The sequence below is a fragment of the Malaclemys terrapin genome, chromosome 2 (assembly GCF_027887155.1).
Source record: "Malaclemys terrapin pileata isolate rMalTer1 chromosome 2, rMalTer1.hap1, whole genome shotgun sequence".
In the NCBI taxonomy this organism is placed as follows: Eukaryota; Metazoa; Chordata; order Testudines; family Emydidae; genus Malaclemys; species Malaclemys terrapin.
The window spans coordinates 101,057,219-101,072,375 of record NC_071506.1 but is presented as its reverse complement, the minus strand read 5'-3'; the positions used below and the strand labels follow the sequence as shown (position 1 = coordinate 101,072,375).

Genomic DNA, 15,157 nt, shown 5'->3' with positions numbered 1-15,157 from the left:
TTCTGTTTCTTCTGCCTTTCATGCACCCATACTGGGGTGGGGAGAAGAAGAATTTGGGACATATTATTTCTGTCTCCTTTGCACTAAACCTGCTTGAATTTCTGAGATATTACCATCAGAGCTGAGTCAACATAACTAAGGTTTAGCTAGATTCTGCATTATGCACCACTATAAAAATCTCAGCCTCTTCTAACTTCTGGGCTTACAGTATGGCCATAGCTAGGAAAAAATGTTTTAACTTGTAAATTCAGCAAATATGGCATGGAAGTCAGTGCAAGGGAATAAATATAGAGACGCCTGCACCACTGTAACTTTTTCCTAACTATAGGCATGCTTTAAAGACTGATGTTTAAGTTTGGACAAAGAAGGGTTTCTTTATGTAATTAGTATTCTTTGTGTACTCAGTAGATTGATTTTATCTGCCATTGCAGATCTGAAAACATGTTTGTTTCAGTTCTAAAAACCATGCCTTCATTTATGAGCGTGTCTTTTCCACTTTGAGCTGTTGAAAACTGTTTTGATATTTTACTTTTTATTAAACAGAATGTGAGTTTTCCCTTCCCTCTACTGTAAGATGAATGAAACATATTTAGTTGGTATTAATTGAAAAAGCTTTTGCAGAAGGAGATTGCGTGTTTAAAGCACAGTATCGTAGGTTATCTTCAGTACATCTAAGTGTAGGCCAGTGGAGAGGATTGGGAGTCAGAAGTCTTGAGATTTACTCTCAGTACTGCCAGTGACTCAGTATATGATGTTAGGTAAGTCATTTAGGTCAAAAAGTGGACACTACTTTTGAGTGCCTCAATTTTTGGGTGCCCATTTGAAACCTCTTGAATCATAACTTCAGAAGCAATCAGCACCCCTCACTACTGTAGGAGCTCCTGCTGCTCAGAATGCCTGAAAAGCAAACTCAGGGTGTCTCAGGCTGGGTATCCAAAAACTGAGGGATCCGGAATCAGCAGCCACTCTGAAAAATTTGGGCTTTAACTTCTGTGTGCCTCCCTGTTCTCTATCTGTGTAAATATGGTTAATATTTACCCACCTTTTGGAGATATGTATCTAATCTATTGTGCCTATAGATTCTAAGGTAAGGTGGGCAAACTTTTTGGCCTGAGGGCCACATCTGGGAATAGAAATTGTATGGCGGGCCATGAATGCACACAAAATTGGGGTTGGGATCTGGGGGGGCAGGGTAAGGGCTCTGGTTGGGGGTGCAGGCTCTGGGGTAGGGCCAGGAATGAGTTCAGGGTGTGTGAGGGGGGGCTCTGGGGTGGGAGAGTGGGGTGCAGAAGGGGGTGAGGGTTCCAGCTGGGGGTGTGGACTCTGCAGTGAGGATGAGGAGTTTGGGGTGCAGGAGGCTGTTCTGGGCTGGGATCGAGGGGTTTGGAGGGCAGGAGGGGGATCAGTGCTGGGGCAGGGGTTTGGGGTGTAGGGGGGTGAGGGCTCCGTCTGGGAGCATGGGCTCTGGGGTGGCGCTGGGGATGAAGTTTGGGGGGCAGGATGGTGGGGTGGGGAGAGGTTCAGGGGTGCAGGCTCCGGGTGGCACTTGCCTCAAGTGGCTCCCAGAAGCAGCGTCCTGTCCCTTCCCTGGCTCTGCACGCTGCCCCGTCCGCAGGCATCGCCCCTGCAGCTCCCATTGGCTGTGATTCCCGGCCAACGGGAGCTGCAGAGGGCATTGCTTGAGGTGGAGGCAGCATGCAGAGTGGAGCCCCCTGGCTGCCTCTATGTGTAGGAGCCAGAGCGGGGCCATGCTGCTGCTTCCGGGAGCAGCCCCCGACCCTGCTCCCCTGCTGGAGCGCCGGAGCAGGGCAAGCCCCATACACTGCTCCCCAGCGGGGGCTCGAGGGCCAGATTAAAACAGCTGGCAGGCCGGATCCGGCCCGTGAGCCATAGTTTGCCCACCCCTGTTCTAAGACCAGAAGGACCAATGTGATCACTCTTAGTCTAACCTCCTGCATAACACGGGCTGGAGAACTTCCATAAAATAAAACCTAAGGGTATGTCTGTGCTGCAGCAACAAGGTGTGATTCCCAGTGCGGGTAGACAGACTTGTGCTAGCTCTGCTCCAGTTAGTGAGCTAAATCTAGCAGTGTGGATGTTGCCATGAGGACAGTGGCTTGGGCTAACTGCCTGAGTCCAAGCCTGTCAGAGTTCAGGTGGCTAGCTTGATTTGCTGTCAGTGCTGCAACGTCCAGACTGTTGTTTTTAGAGTTCTAGCTCAAGCAGAGCTAGTGCAAAATTGTCTTACTGTACTGGGAATCACACCTCCCAGCTGCAGAGTAGACATACCTGTAGTGTCTACGGATCACTGTGTTTACCAGTTACTATGTTTCTTAAATTGTTTATAACAGTGAAGTAAATTTATTCAAGGAGCATTGCATCTTGAGAGTTGCCTTATTGATTCAATATTCACTTATGTGAGGTAACTTGAGAATAAATAGAGCCCCCCTGGAACTACTGTTACTTTAACAATAACTTTTTCTGGCCATAGTTATGGTCCTCTATCTTGACTTCTTTTCTGCAGGACTACTATAACTATTACTGTACACACATTTTCGGCAGAAATAAAAACAGATGATTTAAATGACAAAATGTACTCTGAGCCTGATTACTGAAGTTTATTAACTCAATGAAGTTACCAATGTAAACTTAACTAACTTTTAATGGAGTTATCTCCAATTTACTCCACCAGGAAATCAGAATCAAGCTGTGTGCATGTGTGATCTAAAAGCCACTGTGAGCTAATAGGGATTTTACAAGAGCTGGTGGTACAAACCCATTCTCTTGATATTAGAGAAGTAAAATACAGATGATGCTAATGGTTTAATAAAATTCAAAGGATATTTACTTGAACTGATGTCTAGGGCTTGATCTTCCTCCAGCGAGGATTTTGTTATTTACTTCTAGGGGAACAAGATAGGGCCTTTAGCTGTCCTTATTTAAATAGGCTTGATTCCGTAGCCCTGCTCAGATAATTGGGATTATTCACAGTATTACCCAGTGTGAGTACAGATTGCAAAATTGGGCTCCGTGTTGGGCAGGTCCTAAGATCTACACATCACTCATGGTGATAATCTTGATGAGCAGATATCCTGATTTACCAGAAATGTCACAGTTTAAAGGGACTGTCCCAGCTAGTTATAATGAAAGTTGTGATCTCTTGCTTTTGTCATAATTGACCTACTAGATGTCTGTCACCCTCTCCCACTTCTTCTCTCCCACTCTTCCTTCCTTCCCCTTTACCTGCCTGCTAGCTCTTCTCACGATCACCCGCATCAGCTTGTCTGTACACACATTTCCTGCTAAAACCAGCTGCCTCTGGGCTGAGCCCAAATGCCTCATCTTCCTCTTTGTGGCCTTCTTCCTGTGGCATTTAGAATGCAACATCACATTTTGGCTTATGGGGTATCTTGGATGGTGCCTCATAAGCAAAAACATAGTTACATACCCGGAGAACAATGTGGAGGCAACTTGCTGACTGGTAGTTTGTATAGCTGAGCTTGTTGTCATGGTTAAGGGAGAAGCAGGAACCACTGCAGGAGAAATGAGAGGGAAAGTTGAACTCCAAGGAGGGTATTTCTCTTTGTGAAAATGTTCTACCCAAACCAACCTCCTCCCACCTTTCACAGGGGCATGAACCTTAAGCAGGCTATTACCAGGTGCCAAAACTTTCTATGTACCCAATCCTGCCATGCTAGGTTGCTGCCCAAGCTGTTAAAATACTCCTTTATTAATAGTGTGATATATGAAGATCCAGAGAATCTCGGATTCTCCCCAGACAATCCACCAACATTTAGGTTTCATGTCCTCACAACAGTTTGATGTTTCTCTTGCCTCATATCTCACAGATACCTGTGCGGTGCACCCTCTTGCACTCTGTAAATTCTTATTTCTCCTGGGCCTTTCACATTCTTATCTGCTCGTTTATTAAATTTATGGACTGTTAGTTCAGGTTTAGTAACTTTCATTTACATATATCACAATATTGGTGAGTTAACCCCAATCTAATCAGCCAAGTCAGAGCCATGTGCTCTAAAACAGGTTGGCCGTATGTAATTAGCTGATCAAGAGAAATAAAAAAAAAAAAAAAATTGATCCATTATCCAACCAATAGTAGCCATTAACTAACTGCAGGCAACGAGTCATGGAATTCTTTCTTGAAGGTGCCAGCTGCCACCATGTTACTCCTTTGGCTCCAGATTATTGATTTTGTTGTTTCCTGCTGAGCCACACCAGCTGGCTCATCAGAAGTTCAGATGTGTCCCAGAATCCTCTTCATCAGGTGCATCAAAGGAAGTTTCAAATAAAAACAGTTGATTAGCTACATGCTTTGCAAAACTGTCTCTAGATATCTCTGAAACACAGACTATCTGTGCATTACTAACTGATCTTCCCTGTTGTTGAAATTCACACCAGATGTGTAGCCAAGCCTTAGAACTGCAAAAGGAAAACACATGCACTATAAATACAGCTTCAGATGTTATTACAAATTAACTTTCCAAAACAAAACCATAGAAAGCCAAAGTTTATAATAAATGGAAACAGTTCTGCTTTAAAAAAAAAAACAGAAGTTGAATGTCTGATTTGCATGGTGGATATTAACCAGCTTTTGATGATAAACGCTTGTAAGATCTGAATTTTGGATTGAAACTTGCCCCTCTGTAGAGGACCAGCACAAGGCCTATCTTCCACATAAGCTGAATTTTGAAAGTTTAAATGTTACAAAGACCTTTATGCTGGCCCTCTGCACAGGAGTAAGTTTCACTGTTAAGAGCAGTGCTGTTGTGCTGTCAATGAGAAGGTTAACACTGTTTTTTTTTTTTTTTTTTTTTTTTTTTTAAATTTGTGTGTATTCTTTGACCACTGATTTGAGGACCAATAGTTTTTGGCAGGTTTTTTTGTTTTTGTTTTTCCACCTGTAATAGACGTAGGAATTATTGTGATTCACAGTTCTACGTTTTTCATTTCAGTTCAGAGACATGCACTGCTTTAGGTACTTGAAGTAGGAGCTCCTGCTAGACAATCTTAATCCATTAAGATCTTCAGGAGATCATCTCTACAGCTATACACCCTAGGAGGTGTGCAGAAGGGAAACCCCCATTCCTGTAGGCCCCAAGGAAAATGAAAAGTTCCAATAGGTGTCTATCCTGCTGAGCACATAAGCTCCAGAGTCCTGGTTTTGTGGAATTTGGAGCTCTGCTGGGAAGAGATTCTTTAACTGCCCTCCCCACTTCTCCCCCAGCTGCCCCTTTGTTTCTCTTCTGGTCCCCTCCACAGTTACCCTGAGAGATGGGTCTGCAATTTCAGGCTACGTCGACGTTTTTACAGAGCCACTACTGTGCTGAAAGCTCCACTAAAAGGGGAATCCCGGGGAACTGCTGGCTGGGGGCTGCCTTGGTCAACCTATTGCAGTCATGCAGCCTGGGAGCCTGATGGGTGTGTGTGGAAGGACCGAGTACCCCAAAGCTAGTGCACCGGCACAGTTTCTCTGCAGATCCCCTGCTCTCTTCTTCTCCCCCTTCCCCCCCCCCCCCCCGATCCATGTTTTTTATGATTGGAAGTAGCCTCCCTCCCTGGCGAGTCTTACCATCTATCCTGGTGTTTGACTGGACACTTAAGCCAAATGCTTCCTTACAGTTGCTCTGTCTATTTACACTAGGAATGAATTTGGCTTCATGGTGTTCTGTCAGAAAATCCTGATTCTTAATTAAATACATAACTAATTAGCGCTGTGTCTTCAGTGTAACTTATTTATTTTTATGAGAGCTGGTAGCTGAGAGGGAATCAACTGGGATTCTTGGCTGGCATCTGAGAGAGTGGAGGAAGTGTGTTTACATCTAATTAAATAGATTTACTGTGAGAGGGAAGTGCTTGGCACTCCATGGTAGATGAGTTGCAGAGTGTAGAACGGATTTTTATGTTAACTCCACACCCATAACACAGCAAAACTAATGTGTTTAGGAGGGTTGATGTTATTTGAGGAGCCGTATGTCCTAGGGAAATGCAACCTAGATGGAGCTACTATAAGGTGGCTGCAAAACTGGTTGGAAAACCGTTCCCAGAGAGTAGTTATCAGTAGTTCACAGTCATGCTGGAAGGGCATAACGAGTGGGATCCCGCAGGGATCAGTTCTGTGTCCGGTTCTGTTAAATATCTTCATCAATGATTTAGATAATGGTATAGAGAGTACACTTATAAAGTTTGTGGAAAATATCAAGCTGTGAGGGATTGCAAGTGCTTTGGAGGATAGGATTAAAATTCAAAATGATCTGGACAAACTGAAGAAATGGTCTGAAGTAAATAGGATGAAATTCAACAAGGATAAAAGCAAAGTACTCCGTTTAGGAAGGAACAATCAGTTGCACACATAAAAATGGGAAATGACTGCCTAGGAAGGAGTATTGCGGAAAGGGATCTGGGGGGTCATAGTGGACCATAAGCTAAATATGAGTCAACAACGTAACACTGTTGGGGGGGGGGGGGAGGGGGAAGCGAACATCATTCTGGGATGTATTAGCGGGAGTATTGTAAGCAAGACACGAAAAGTAATTCTTCCGCTCTACTCCTCGCTGATTAGGCCTCAACTGGAGTATTGTGCCCAGTTCTGGGCGTCACATTTCAGGAAAGATGTGGACAAATTGGAGTAAGTCCAGAGAAGAGCAACAAAAATGATTAAAGGTCTAGCAAACGTGACCTATGAGGGAAGATTGAAAAAAAAAATTGGGTTTGTTTAGTCTGGAAAAGAGAAGACTGAGAGGGGACATGATTACCGTTTTCAAGTACATAAAAGGTTGTTACAAGGAAGAGGGAGAAAAGTCGTTCTTAACCTCTGAGGATAGGACAAGAAGCAATGGGCTTAAAATTGCAGCAAGGGAGGTTGAGGTTAGACATTAGGAAAAACTTCCTAACTGTCAGAATGGTTAAGCACTGGAATAAATTGCCTAGGGAGGTTGTGGAATCTCCATTATTGGAGGTTTTTAAGAGCAGGTTAGACAAACACCTGTCAGGAATGGTCCAGATAACACTCTCTTCTGCCTTGAGTGCAGGGGCCTGGACTAGATGACTTCTCGATGTCCCTTCCAGTCCTATGATTTTAGGTCAAAAAGCCTTAGATAATGAAGCAGAATATGGCTGATATTTCCACTGAAATTGAAGAAATAACGTGTCCTGCAGTGCATCGCAAACTGATCTTGTGCTGATTTTTCACTCTTTCAGGAATCTGGTCTGCACACAGATAAAACACATCGATTTTTACTCTCTCTGGGCTGGACCCTCAATGGGTGTAAATCAGCACAGTCAACCAGAACTGCAGTGGAACTGTGTTGATTTACACCAGCTGAAGATCTGGACCCTGTGACGTGGGTTTCGGTCAGTCACAGGGTATTTCTGTAGATTCACTTGCCTTGGCAAAGTTTGATTTTTATCCAGGCTTTTCATTTCATTTTTGTCTGAGGGACTTCTTCCTCTCTCACCCTTCCAAAAGGGGGATGGTTCTAATGCTTAAAAAGAGGCGATGTTTCAGCTTCTTTCAGATACCTGTCTACTTACTAGTGATAATTAAGTAGATTGGTAGCTAAACTGAATAGAGAGAATTTCTGCTCCAAAATTAAATAATTCACGTTTTCCCCCTTTGTACCATCTGAGAATATTTTTAGAGGAAAGAGGCCCTCTAATCTAACCTATACTTGAATTTCTTTGTATCCCTTCTGACTATGTTCTCCCCTCTCCCCCCTCCATTTTCTGTCCTGCTGTGCTGTATTTCTTCTCCCTTTCTGTTACTTGCTTGCTTTTCCCTTTTTTCTCTTCTCTTTCCACATTTCACCTTTTCTTCATCCTCCACGATACATGCTCTGTACTGTCTCCTACTGTTTGATGGCTTCTACAGCATCCTAGAAGGTTTTCCTGCACATCCCATGGGAAGAGCTGTCTTCTAGCTCATTTTGCTGCTGCATGTGAAGGGGAGGAGCTGGACATGATGAATTGGGGGCTCAGCTCCACTTTTGATAGCCACTGTAGTTTGGGTCAGTTGGCATGGGTTCATTGCCCACCTCCCAGCACTAGCTTCAGCATGTGACATTGTGCAGTCTATATGGTTTTATAAAAACTTGATAATAAGTCAATATAATGTAACTGAGATAGTTTTAGAGAAAATACGGTAATAAGTGAATGTAACGTAACTGGGATATGCTTCATGCAAAAGGTCTCTTGTAAGGTATCATTACAAAGCTTATAAGCTACTGAGTATGATCATCTGATTTGTATGAATGTACCACTCTTGTATCTAAAACTAGAAATATAAAATGTAACTCTGAGGGCCTATTGTAATTGTGTAAAGTGTGGACCATTAATGATGGTTTGGAATCTTGATGACTCCCATTGTCTGCAGATGGCTGTATTTACCTGTGAGTCTTCCTGTATATGTGTGTGCTGGCAAGTGAGTAATGAAGTCTTGCAGTGACATGTGATCATGTCACCTGAACTGGAATCCATCTTTAACCTGGTGCTTTTCCAGTGAGGGGGGGTGGAAACCCAGAGAGACAAAGAGTTCCCGCCTTATGCAAAAGATATATAAAGGGGGGAAGAGAACAGAGAGGGGAAGGAGCCATCATGAAGAATCCCCTAGCTACCACCTGAGCTGCAACAAGAGCTGTACCAGGGGAAAGAATTGTGCCCAGGCCTGGAAGATGTCCAGTCTGAGAAAAACTTACTGAAGCATCTCTGAGGGTGAGATTATCTGTATTCAGTTTGATTAGGCATAGATTTGCACATTTTATTTTATTTTGCTTGGTGACTTACTTTGTTCTGTCTGTTACTACTTTGAACCACTTAAATCCTACTGTCTGTATTTAATAAAATCACTTTCTATTTAGTAATTTACTCAGAGTATGTATTAATACCTGGGGGAGCAAACAGCTGTGCATATCTCTCTATCAGTGTTATAGAGGGCGAACAATTTATGAGTTTGCCCTGCATAAGCTTTGTGCAGGGTAAAACGGATTTATCTGGGTTTAGACCCCATTGGGAGTTGGGCATCTGAGTGCTAAAGACAAGCACACTACTGTGAGCTGTTTTCAGGTAAACTTGCAGCTTTGGGACAAGTGATTCGGACCCTGGATCTGTGTCTGGAGCCAAACAGGAGTGTCTGGCTCAGCAAGACAGGGTGCTGGAGTCCTGAGCTGGCAGGGAAAACAGGAGCAGGGGTAGTCTTTGCGCATCGGGTGGCAGCTCCCAAAGGGGTTTCTGTGATCCAACCCGTCACACAGCATAATGGAGAATGTTGCCCAATTCTATCCCTGCATAGCTCTTTTAACCACTTAGGCTAGTAACTGGGGTCTGGGGGTAAGGAGGAACAGAGCTGGTTTCTTCCTCCAGAGTAGGGTGACCAGACGTCCCGATTTTATCGGGACCGTCCCGATATTTCCTTGTTTGTCCCGCGTCCCGACCGACATGTGGTCGGGACAACCGGACAAACAAGGAAATGCCCCGGAGCCTAGAGCCCAGAAGTGCTCGCACCCCCCCCCCCCCCCCGCCCTGACCTCCCCCGATTGGCTCCCTCCCCGAATCCCCGCCTCTTCCCCGGGCTCACCCTTCCTCCCCCCTCCGCAAGCGCTGGAGGGAGGCCCCGGGAGACTCAGGGGAAGCGCGGGGCCGGGGTGAGTAAGAGTCCGGCCTGGCCCCGAGCAGGCAGGACGCAGTCGGGCGGTAGGGCGAGGAGGGGGGCGGCCCGCGGGGCCAGGCGGTGGCTGTTCTCACCCCCGGGCAGCGGGACTCGGGAGCAGCCGCTGCTGCAGCTCCCACTGCCGCGGGGGGAGGAAGCGGCCATGGCGCTCCGCGGCTGCGGCGCCTCCGAACCCCCCGAGCCGGGGCCTGCTGCAGGGACCCAGCAGCGCGTACACTGGGCCCAGCCCCTGGCCAGTCGCGTCTGGGCTCTGCCCAGCTGGTGCAATCCCGCGGCGGCCCCGGAACGGAGGCATCGGCAGCCCAGCCCCGTTCGTTCCCCTGCGGGACCCGAGCGGGACGGGGGGGCTGGGGCCTGCTGCCCCCGTTCCGGGGCCGCCGCGGGATAGCACCAGCTGGGCAGCAGCCCAGACGTGACTGGCCAGGGGCTGGGCCCAGCGTGTGCACTGCTGGGTCCCTGCAGCAGGCCCCGGCTCGGGGGGTTCGGGGGCGCCAGAGCCGCAGCCGCGGAGCGCCATGGCCGCTTCCTCCCCCGCGGCAGTGGGAGCTGCAGCAGCGGCTGCTCCCGAGTCCCGCTGCCCGGGGGGGAGAACAGCCGCCGCCTGGCCCCGCGGGCCGTCCCCCTCCTCGCCCTACCACCCGACTGAGTCGTGCCTGCACTCGGGGCCAGGCCGGGCTCTCTCTCACCCCGGCCCCGCGCTTCCCCTGAGTCTCCCGGGGCCTCCCTCCAGCGCTTGCGGAGGAAGGTTTTTTTTTTTTTTTTTTTTTTGGCCCTGCCCCCCGCCACGCCCCCCCCACGTCACCCTCCCCCCCCGCGTCCCGATATTTGTCTTTGGTGATCTGGTCACCCTACTCCAGAGGTCAGGAGGCTAGCTAATTGGCACAGTCACTGAGTCAAGCCTAAACCAAGCCTCTTGCTTGGTTCTCAGTTTTGCTGCTTGGATACCTGTTTCTTGGGGAAAGACCACAACCATAAGGTTTTGCAGTTCTCTTGATTAGAGGCTAATGGAGCTAATTTAAAACCTTGAAATGGCTCACAGTTGATTCCCCACCCCCACCCCCACCCCCACGAAAGGAAGAATCCGGTGCTGCCTAGGTGTAATGAGAGCAGGCTTAGTGATCTGACCTAGGTAATTTTGAATCATTACAGCATTACTAGGAGCATGGTACAATTGCAGCCTAAGAGTTTTTGGTATATTAAATCCGTGGTTCTCAACCAGGGGTATACGTACCCCTGGGGATACGTAACGGTCTTCCAGGGGGTACATCAACTCATCATGATGTTTGGCTAGATTTACAACAGGGTACATAAAAAGCACTAGCCAAATCAGTACAAACTAAAATTTCATACAGACAATGGCTCGTTTATACTGCTCTATATACTAGCCATTGAAATGTAAGTACAATATTTATATTCCAATTAATTTATTTTATAATTATATGGTAAAAATGACAAAGTAAGCAATTTTTCAGTAATAGTGTGCTGTGACAAGACAAATCAGACTCCTGAAAGGGGTACAGTAGTCTGGAAAGGTGGCGAGCCACTGTATTAAATATTACAGCTTTAGCAATTGTAACTGAATCCTCTGCACGTATCAGCAATACTTACATTTTTTGTATGCAATTTTGATTAAAATGTTGACCATGGATGAATTTTAAATAAATCTAACAGAATATAAATAAATGTAGTGCCAAATTCAACCTGGGGTTTGTTCTGCTAGAGGGCCCCATTGGCAGAAATCCACTAGGGGAAGAGATGGTGGTGGAACAAAGCAACTACAGGTTCCCTTGTTCCAGTGCTTGGGGACAGCACTGATTGGGATAGAAATTGTTGTGTGCCTTTGTTCAGTGCCTCCCTGCAGTAGTTCCTGCTCCTGGAAGGAGTTAAAGCCACCCCCTTTCCTTTGATGGGATCTCTGAGGCAGGGTAACAGTCAAAACACCTCCTGCCCTCTTTCTCCCTCATGGTAAGTTCTCTGACTGGGGGGGCATTTAACCTCAGTGGTGCAAATATAATGCATACCTCCCTACATCAGGTTTTCTGATTCTGGCCCATCTACAGTATTTGGCATAAATATTAGCACCATAATGTGTTTGCAGTAATGCAAAATTCTGCTTATGCACAAGGGTTACTAAGCTACAGTTGCTGTGGGAAACAGAATTTTGAACTCTGACGTCTGTGCATGTAAAATTGCAACTCAGACATTGCATTAACATAGGTTTTTCACATTTAATTATTGTAATCAGAATGCTGAGAGTTGTGCATAAGCAAAAACAGAGAGCCTTGTGCAAAAAAAGCAACAGCTCACAAGAGCTAAGGAAACCCCAAGAACCTGAGAGACTTCCCCTGGAGCAGCAGCAGTATTGTGGACAGGAGACAAAATCTAGCCTTTCCATGTTTCCTGATCTACTTGAGAGATGATGATCTCTCTCTCTCTCCCTCTCTGCCATAGCATAGCAAAAGTGCATGAGCTGCAGTCCCATTGGTATAGATGAGAATGTGCTGTTGGTGGCTGATCATTTGCTGTGAGGAATCCACAACTTCGGAATTCATTTCCTAGATACAGAGCTAATTCCCACTTCCCTCCCACCCCAACCCCACCCTAAAAATACTGGGAGGAGAGAAAGGAATTTGTTGGAATGGGAGGGTGGCATGAGATTTTAGGTGGTTTAGTTTGTTGGTAGTGGATTATACTTCTGGACTTCAGATATATTTGGGTATTAATTTTGTTGAATTTTTAAATTCCATCAGAGATGCCTAGAGCTTATGGGTAGATGCTCTTTATTTAGTGTGTACCTAAATCTATATAAAAATACATAGCTGCTGCTATAATACTGTGAATAATTTTTGTTTTTGTTTTTTAATTCTTGTGGAACTAAGCAACATTCTTTAACAACTGAGAAGTAATATATCTAGCTGTGTGACTTAATTATTAATGGTGTTTAGTGGGACTTAATGGCCAGTATTTGTCATTGTCATGTCAATCAATGTAATTTGTCATATCAGCATGTAATATAATCTAGCAATTTTGCAAAATTCTCTTCACCAATGGCAACTGATCTTCCCCTTTAGTCATTTCACTAACAGCATCAGCATCAGAAAGGCTGGTATGTTGATTTTTATGCCTGGGATGGTAAATGTACCTGGCACTTTTGCCGCATTGTTGTTCTAAGGCATTGTCTACTTATTTCTCTTGCCTGGATGTGAGATGGTATTGTTGTGGTTCAGGTCTAACTGCACTTCTGGGCCCTTCTGTGGTGTGTCTCTCTCTAAGAGCACCCCTTCCAGGTTTGAGACCTCAACCCTTTACTGGGATCCCTGGAGTGGAATCCTGTGATTCTCCCACTCTTAGATTGAGTGCTGGGCTACCGTTCTCCATGTACCAAATGTGATTGCTCAGCAGTTTTTCCCTTAGGGAGCTGGGACCAGTGGTGAATGTAGTGACCCAAAACAGCCTTTTCTAAATAAAGTATTGTTTAATCTCAACAGTAGGAACAAAGGGTAAGGAGAGAAAAGGGTTCTTAACACAACGCAGAGTCTACATGCATATTTTTCTTAGCAAGAATCTCCCCATTGGTAGTCTTGTAGGTTTATCTTCCCAGATGCCCCTACTTCTGGGGACAGGTTCATTCTCCTTTCTGTCAGTTTTTGTCTCTCCCCCTTGTGTTTCAGGCTTGTCCATTTATCAGCCCAAAGTTCTTTCTTCCAGTTTCCCACATGGAGACCCCCTGTGTATACCTGAGAACCACCCCCCACCCCTTGGGTTATCAGCCAGACAGGTGACCTTAGCATGGTCTAAGGTAAACTTTGAAGGAAATGATGCCTGCATTGTCCCTTTAAATATGGGTAAATGGGGCTATCTGAAACTCCTGTCCCCTTTCCCGCAGAAATTCCTGCTGGAATTAAGCCCTGGTAGTCATACAATGACCAGCAAAATAACAAACAGAGGGACATATAATATTCATAAAAGATTACAGGCAACTCCCATGTCTTTCACAGGTAATGTCTTCATTTAGTTAAACTGGCAGAAGCTCCTGCGGGTGCCTATCGGATTAGAGGAAGATCATGTCCAATTATCAAGTAGCATTGTGATTTATGTAACCGGTTAAAAGGATGTAGTGACTCTTATAGATATTAGATTCTATTAACATTATTTTTGTCTCTTTGCAGAAGAATATATTACATTCCAGCTAACACTTTATTCTGCAGCTGTAGGCTGCCTGTACTTGTATGCCTGCTTGTTCCAGATTGCCTTGCATGCTCGGTTTTGCAGCTGTGGCTGGTCTGTCATTTAACTGTCAAGGCATTTTAGTTAAATTATTTCCTTTTCCTGCAACAACTAAAAGGGGCACAGTTCTGTTGTTAGTCAGCTTCCCAGGTGCACTAACTAGCCAGCATATACTGAATCCCATGCTATTTAGTAGTACTCGAGTACAAGATGCAGGAATTTTGTCACATCTTGCTAGTAATCCAAAGAAATATGAGCTGCTGGGCTCACTTAAGGACCAGATCCTTCCTGTTATTCTGCTGGTGGTGCTTGGGGTGGGATGCGCGGGGTAGGGGAGGGAGGGAATTGTTCCAGGCTCTGGAGCCTCTCTGTGGCCACTACTGGCCTGAGGCTGCAGAATGCCCTTCTGCCCCCTATCTCTTAATCTGTGGGAGGCATTTGGGGTTGGAGCAGGAGAAGTTGCCAGTGGTTCCACCAGCATCACTCTAGCTACCCTCCCACCCTGATGACCCTTGTACTATTCCTCAAAGCCTGATTATGTTGATACGTGGGGGGAGTCCCTAAGGGTATGTGTACATAGCAAAAGCTGTGAATGAGCTAGTCTACCTGAGCTAATGTGAATCCACCTTGTATGGGTAACATACGAGTGAAGGCAGCTGGCTTTAGCATGAGTAGTGCAAACCCAGCGTGGACCCTGGGTATGTAATCCGTTTGCTAGCCCACCCTGAAGCCTGAATTGTTCTGACTTCATTGCTATTGTTACCCAGGTTAGGCAGCTTCAAGCTAGCTTGGATGGGCTAGCCTGTGAACTGTTTTTGTTGTGCGGACCTACCTTACGACTCCTAAGTACCCCGCTGTTCAGCTTCACAAATCCTGTCCAAATCCAGCACGTACACTTCATTGGCCTCTTTGCATTTGTGGTGGCTGGGGAAGGACTTGTGCCCAACACATTCATTATGCTTTATTTGCCAACCAAGTTACAGTACAAAAGCCTTTAGTTAATATTTAAAGATCACTTTATTTTTCATGGCTAGAGATGGCAATTTTTTAACTGGTACATCTTTAAAATATACCTTCAGATTGGGGTCACAAATGTTGTTATACACAGCCCCACTAGGCCTAAAATAGGTCACAAATACCCACCTGTGGAGCAAATCAGCGTGAAGTACATGTGTGAATAGAGTTATAGAAGTGTCTGAGAGTGGGCTTGCAATCTTGGAATTAGCAGGGATGTCTGAAATATCAGGTCTT

General features: G+C 45.7%; 1 protein-coding gene across 7 annotated transcripts in view; it reads left to right on the top strand.

Moving 5' to 3' along the window:
- MBP (myelin basic protein) overlaps positions 1–15,157 on the top strand; it is a 188,018-nt gene that overhangs the window by 46,276 nt on the left and 126,585 nt on the right. The gene's annotated exons all lie outside the window — the stretch shown is intronic.